This window comes from Mus pahari, chromosome 16 (genome assembly GCF_900095145.1).
Source record: "Mus pahari chromosome 16, PAHARI_EIJ_v1.1, whole genome shotgun sequence".
Lineage (NCBI taxonomy): Eukaryota > Metazoa > Chordata > Mammalia > Rodentia > Muridae > Mus > Mus pahari.
The window spans coordinates 50,005,172-50,012,488 of NC_034605.1; the positions used below are offsets into that span (position 1 = coordinate 50,005,172).

Below are 7,317 nucleotides of genomic sequence, written 5' to 3' on the forward strand. Positions count from 1 at the left end.
CTTTGTTGTTTTGTGATTTTTTTTTCCTATCCTGAGCCTTCTCCCTCATGGGACTGAAACTGGATTTCTCCACAGCAAGAGGACTTACATGTCAATAACCAGTGCTTTAAATGTCCCTTCTAGATACCTTCTGTACCCCACCCCATCTCTCATTCCCATTCATTCTCTTCCCACAGCTCATAGTTTTTCTCAGATAAAAATCTGACATCACTAGCTGGCTGTGGTGGAGCCAACCTTTGATCCCAGGACCTGTGAGGCAGAAGCAGGCTGATCTCTGAGTTCAAGGCCAGGCTGGTCTACAAAGTGAATTCCAGAACAGTCAGGGGTACAACAGAGAAACCCTATCTGGAAAAAAACCAAAACCCAAAAATCTGAAATCTCACTAGTGTGCTAATATGTCAGTGCCTCCCCCTTATCTGTGAAATGAAGTGTAGTTTAAAAAAAAAAAAAACAGGCTGGAAATGTTGCCAAGGGGCAATTCAAATATTTGGAAAGAAATTTGAATTTGTCCTTTTGACTTCCTCTCCCTTTTGCCCTTTGTTCCCCCTCTTGGACAATTTTTTTCCTTCTCTACTGTTGCAGCCAAATTGCACTGACCCTTCGTGTCGTTGGTACTGCCCTCTGTGGGCATCCTCCGTCACAGCACCTGCATCCAAGAGGCGGTTGACTCATTCATCTCTATTCACCTTTGAGTCAGCAAAGATGCTTTATAAGCGCTCTGGTCTCCAGCACTAATTGCAATGACATGCTTGGTGATTTCATCTCCCATTGTCTACCTCCTGTTCAGTGTGGAAATCTGACAGTTCTAGCAACTGCTTCCTTTCGAAGCCCTAGGGTTAGAAAGCTATTTGAGCAATTTCGAAAAGATAAGTGATGAATGTAGTCTCTTCAACGGATATCTGTATTTTCCAAGTCGTTGTTATAAACTGGTTACCAAGTTAATTCTGGTCAGCCTTTGAGTTACAACTTGATTATGAATAATATATTCTATAAATATGCATTATACTCAAAAGGTGAATGAACGGCTGGAATACCACTTGACAGCTCACCTTGCGCAGTCCCGTTGGGGTTACGTCACTCTCAGCTCTCTCCCGTTAGAGAGAGGTGATATTTCCTGGATTGCTTCCCATCCTTTCTCATCTGCTGTATTATTAAGTAGGGTGTACTCATTGCGAGTTCGTCCTCCATTAGAACTCTCTTCCTTGAACATATCCATCTGCTTCTCCCTGGAATTGGAGCCTCCGAACTGGGTCTCTCCTGGGTCGGTGGAGACAGACGCAGTAACCAAATCCAGAGAGTAATTAAAGACTCCATCACCCACTCACGGCCCTGACAGGTGGCACGCATCTATCGTACTGGCTAAGGAGACTTGACTTGACTTGTGCAGCTGAATATATTCCTCCTGAGATCCAGTTGAACTCCCAGCACTCTAAGTTCAAAGAGTGAATGTGTCTACATTTTAAAAAAACAACGATAGGTTTATTTTTGGGGAAAATGTACACGCCTGACTGGAGAATCTCAGAATGGTGCTTACGAGACTATCAAGCGTTGGGAAATGGAGCGAAGACACTCAGTGGAGGCGGAAGATGGATGTAAATAGTTCCTTGAACCTTGTCGCGCAGATTAAAGATTTTAAACGGGTTTTCTCAAGTTGCCCGCGTCCGGATTTCCTGGACCACTCGCGCTGCCTGCTTACTAAGGAGTGCGCCTCCGGGGGAGGTGTGCGCGCGCGCTGGAGGCGGGGAGGCGGCGGAGAGGGGCCTGGCTCCGGGAATAAACAGCGGGGGAGCGGCTTGGCTGACGCTCGCTGCCCGGGGAGCAGGGTGCAAGGGCCGCAGGCCGCCGGAGCGAGCCCCGGGATGGTAGCTAGGAGACTGGAAAGCCGCTGATGCCAGAAGCCTCTGGCTGGAGACGCTGACAGCCCAGCCCTGCCCCTCCGGGAGTCTCAGGCTGTGGCTCAGACCTCAAGGTAAGGAGTAGCTCTGTGGTGCTGCCCTGGAATCGCGGGACTCGCCGTGCCCTGTACGTTTCTACCTCCCCGCTACCTCTTCACCTTCTTCCTCTGCTCTTGTCCGGGGTCTTCAGCGCCAAGCTGACGCCCTGTGCTGAGTGTCTGGCCAGGGCTCCCATGCTGCGCGTTCTGGGTTTCGGCTCCGCGGCCCGCGGCACCTTCGCCCCCCTCCACCATCCACCCCTCGCTTTCCCGTTTTCTCCAGGACCGCTCCAGGAACCCTGCCTCCACCCTGACTCTGGGTCGCTGGCGAGGGCGAGGGGTTGGTACGAGATCGCCCACCCTCTCCAGGTCTGTGGGTACAGATGCACAAATTGCCCCTAAGATCTGGAAGTTGGAATCTGAAATACTGCAATTCCTAATCTTCCAGAACATACCCTGGCCCTGCATTACTGCCGTAACTTTGGAAAGAGTATCAACTCTTGAATCCGGTCATTGCAATGAATCACTTTATCTGTGCGTCCTCATTGAACACGGTAGGTTGGGATTCCCCAACCTACCCTACCCCCTTTCCCAGTTTAAACACTGTGATAAGTTTACGATGTTTTCAAGGCGACAGCAATTGCTACAAGTTTATCAGACCTTGAAGCAGTATCTCTTATCCCAGAGCTTGGGGGTAGGGGGAACCAAAAACCTCAGGCCCCGCCCTTTATTCTTGATTCAGATCTGGTGGGAGAAGGGGAGGGAGGAGGGAGAGAGGCTGTTGTTGTGTATGTATATGTACTTTACATCTAAAAGAAATAAAAAAAAAAAAAAAAAAAACGCCGGGAAGTGAGCACGATCCTCCTCCTCCTGAAAGTGTAAGGTCCACATGGGAGAGAGGTCGTTCTCCAAAGCTGATGGTTTGATGCGGTGCCATCGGTGCCATCGCTTCTGGGATGGTGGTTTGGGGAAGGGAAGCTGAGTGCTATTTTGAAACTCAGATACTGGACTAGAGGGAAGTGCCACGCTTCTAAGAGACCAGAGTTAAAACGTCATGGTTTGTTTGTTTGTTTGTTTGTTTTTTAAAATGTAAGAATTTCCCCACGAATACTCCTGTGACTGGAAAGGGTGGAGGCCTACTCTGCAGGGAATCTGAAAATCTTTCCCCGACTGCCCCTTGATTTTTGTCAATGATGGAATGCAGGCCTTTGGTCTGTGTACTTGTTGCTTATTTAAAGGTAAAAAAACCCAAACAAACAACCCTCAAACAGACCAATCTCCAGGCAACAAAAGAAGGAATGGTCATGCAAATTAAAGCAAATCTTGTTTATGCTCCCAATTATGTGAGCCCAGGTCTTCCACTCTGACTGGCCTGTAGACTTAATACATCATATTTAATGAAGCTAAATTTGTCTCCATCCTGACTAGTGTCACAGTTGTGCATCTGCTGTTTTGTTTTTTTTGTTTTTGTTTTTTTGTTTTTGCACATCTTTATTTGTACCTCAGCCATTCTAAGTATCTGCAGCCAGCAGAGGGTAACAACCAGGGACAAAAGAGACTAAACAGTGTCTTCTGAAAAGTTGAGGAAAGGGCTAATTTCTTAATATATTGTCACATAGTTACACTATTAAAGCAGTGATTTTATTTTATGTTTCAAGCCCAGCGGAGTGGCTGGGGTGCCTCTTTAACATATCACAGCAGACCTGGCCTCCAGGTTCTCCCAGCATCCCTCAGTCCCTACCTGTAACTGTGTATGGCTGGCACACTCTACCCTGAGCTATACAGCCTTGGGGCTGCCCTGCCCCCAGAGGCTCCTCCCTACATAATCCAGACATTTTGGTTACCCTCCCCCTTTTTTGTACCTTTGGTCTCCTGGCAGCTGTACTTGGCTCCACTCCACGCTCTCCCTTCCCCTTCCCCTCTCCCTTTCCCAACAAGATTCAGGGTCATGACCACTCTGGACTGCCCCAGCTGTGTCTGCCTCCGACTGTGTTCTCCTACATATCTATAGTAGACTTTCTCCTCCACCATACCTAGGAGCAGTCATGTCTTTTCCATTCCTTTTTATTTATTTTTTCATTCACTGTGAAAAAGGGCTGATACCTGCTTTCAAGAACATTAAGGACAAATGGAGACTGTAAAGCCTTTTGAACATTTGAGAAAAGACGCTGTCTAGTTATTGAGCCAATATGATTGTTTTCCTGGCAAAAATTTTCTCCTTTCTAAAATTAACTTTCCCTAAGGAAAAATAGTGCAGATGCACATGATTCAGCCCAACCAACTCCCGAAAATCCTGTAAATTGTAAAAGTGACCTTCCTTCATTCTTGTGGATTCTGGTTTGAGATCTGATCGCAGCACATGCTGACAAGCCCCCGCCTGCTGGCCTTTGCCAGGTGCCCCTTCGATGGCATGGGCAAAGTTACAGTATTACGCTACAAGTTCTATCGGTGAGGCAAAAGTATTATTATTTCCCAAAGATTTCATGTATGTTGTACACACTGGATCTGAGACTTCCATAATTATATATGTAACACATGGTTTTAATAGGAACCAAAAACCACAATATTTTTCTCTGTGGTGGGATAGTTAAGCATTAGGTTTTGATCACTTTTTCATGGACATTTTAATATGACAGAACTAAAGGCTTCCAGAAAACAATTCTATAAAGATCTATTTGGAATTAGAAGTCCTAAAGAGAAAAAATATAGAGAAAAAGATTCCTGATGCCTTGACCTACTATGTGCATAGCCCACGTAAGTCTTTTGAGAGTAAGGCTTGATCCAGTTCTGGCAGCCTCTGACTGGATGATTAGACCCTTCCACTCTTCCTCAGACCTTTAATTTAGTTTGTAACTTGATGCTTCACTGACACCCCCCCACACACACACACTCACAGTCACGCCAGCTCACAAAGGAATGGCTGGCACTTTGGGTTGACATTTTTTTCCCCTCCCATCAATTAGAACGTATGGGTTATAGGCTACAGAATGCCGTTGCTTTTTCAGTGAGGTATTCTAAGAAATTCCTTTGGCCATAAGGAGCACAGCCCTGGTGCAGGCTGCACCAGTTTCCTTTTCTTCTGGCACCATGTTAATTTCTCACTGATTCAAGGATGCAGAAATTAGCCGGATGTGGTGGCGCACGCCTTTAATTGCAGCACTTGGGAGGCAGAGGCAGGCGGATTTCTGAGTTCGAGGCTAGGCTGGTCTACAGAGTAAGTTCCAGGATAGCCAGGACTACACAGAGAAGCCTTGTCTCAAAAACAAAACAAAACAAAACAAAAACAAACAAACAAAAAAGAAATTAGGTACTGCAGAACTGGCAGTTAAGAGTATTGTCTATCCTTATAGAGGACCTGGATTTGATTCCCAATACCCACATGGTAGCTCACAATCATCTATAATTCTGGTTCCAGTGATCTGGTGCCCTCTTCTGGCCTTTCTGAGCATTGGGCATACATGTGATGCACAGACCTCTCTATATGCAGGCACAACACTTATTAAAGAAAAATTAAAAAAAGAAAAGAAAAGAAAAGAAAATATACATCCCTAAGAGGCAACTATTACCCTCTTTAAATAGAGCTGTGATCCAGAGAAGTTAACACAAGATGCTGCATAGTCTATATGGGATGGTGCTGTACACATGTGGGGCTTCTAAGATATTTCCTAATTCTGAAAAGACTATATAAGGTCTTTGTCTTCTATTCCTGCATCATGACCAAGAAGCAAGGTGGGGAGGAAAGGGTTTATTCAGCTTACATTTCCACATTGCTGTTCATGGCTGAAAGAAGTCAGGACTGGAACTCAAGCAGGTCAGAAAACAGGAGCTGATGCAGAGGCCATGGAGGGATGTTACTTACTGGCTTGCTTCCCCTGGCTTGCTCAGCCTGCTCTCTTATAGAATCCAAGACTACCAGCCCAGAGATGGTCCCACCCACAAGGGGCCTCTCCTCCCTTGATCACTAATTGAGGAAATGCCCCACAGCTGGATCTCATGGAGGCATTTCCCCAACTGAAGCTCCTTTCTCTGTGATAACTCCAGCTGTGTCAAGTTGACACAAAGCTAACCAGCACAGTCTTCATATGTTTGTGTATTTTATCTTAGATACATTCAATGTGTGGAACTCAACCACCTGGCATTGAGTTCATACTTAGAAACAACCTGAACACTTAATGTTTCCAAGACAGAGTGAACCCCACTAATCAAGATGATTTTTAAAAGATTTGCCTTATAATTTTCAGAAATTTGAGGATTCCTTAGGCACCCAGGGATGACAAATTTACACCGTCTTCACTTTAAATGCAAGAATCTCTGGTGTATAGTGTTTCCTTTGGGGCTAAGAAGTTCTCCTATCTTTTGACGTTGCTCCCTGAGGACAGTTATAAATAAATTAAAACACACACAAGGCGGCGGCTCATCTTCATTGTTAGCCTGACCGGGTTTGGAATCACCCAGGAGACGCACCTCCATGTGTGTCTGTGAAGGTGTCCGCAGGATGGCACCATCCCTCCAGTTAGAGTTCTAGACTGAATCAAAAGAGAAGAAAGGAAACGAGCGCCAGCACGCATCCCTCTCCACTTCCTGATGGCAGAGGCAGCAGGCAGTGTTAACGCCTCATGCTCCTACCTGCATCATCAACCTTGACTAAGGACCAACTCTTCCGTCCTTAAATTGCTTTTGTCTCATATTTCAGGATAGTAAAGAGGTACCATACAAAATATTTGCTATAAAAACAAACATTACTCTGATAGGGTTTAGAGTTGTTGGCTTTGTCAAAACATTTCTCACCGAGTCTGAGAAAAAATGTACTAGACCAGCAATGCCTTTAATTTTTGTGAATGAATGCATCCCAATCTGGTGCTTTGGGTTTTCATCGAATCTGCTCTATTAATACTGTCTGAGTCCAACTAAGATCTGCTGATATCAGTTCCCTCCGCCTGAAAGAAGTCATTACTGGGGCTGGTGAGATGGCTCAGTGGGTAAGAGCACCCAACTGCTCTTCCAAAGGTCCAGAGTTCAAATCCCAGCAACCACATGGCGGCTCATAACCATCCATAACAAGATCTGACGCCCTCTTCTGGAGTGTCTGAAGACAGCTACAGTGTACTTACATATAATAAATAAATAAATAAATCTTTAAAAAAAAAAAAAAAAGAAGTCATTACTGTCAGTCAACAATTAGGAGTTCACGATGTACCCTGTCATGGGTTCTCCGACCTCTGGCTAACTCTGTGTCTAGGTGAAAGGAGAAGGAAATGGTGAAAATAGTTGGGAAAGAGTCGGCATGGCACAGCACGGCACTGCAGGAGGCAGGTGGGAGAAGGAAAGGAACTTTGATGCTACAATTTTCCTCCCTCCCTCCCTCCCTCCCTCCCTCCCTCCCT

General features: G+C 45.7%; 1 protein-coding gene across 1 annotated transcript in view; it reads left to right on the forward strand.

The window, feature by feature from the left end:
• The first annotated feature begins 1,781 nt into the window (after positions 1–1,781).
• The window catches only part of Rnf144b (ring finger protein 144B), a 129,967-nt gene continuing 124,431 nt past the window's right edge, over positions 1,782–7,317 (forward strand). Inside the window, exon 1 of the mRNA XM_021215826.2 lies at positions 1,782–1,969. The gene's annotated coding sequence lies outside the window, so the exon portion shown is untranslated. The remainder of the gene's footprint in view (positions 1,970–7,317) is intronic.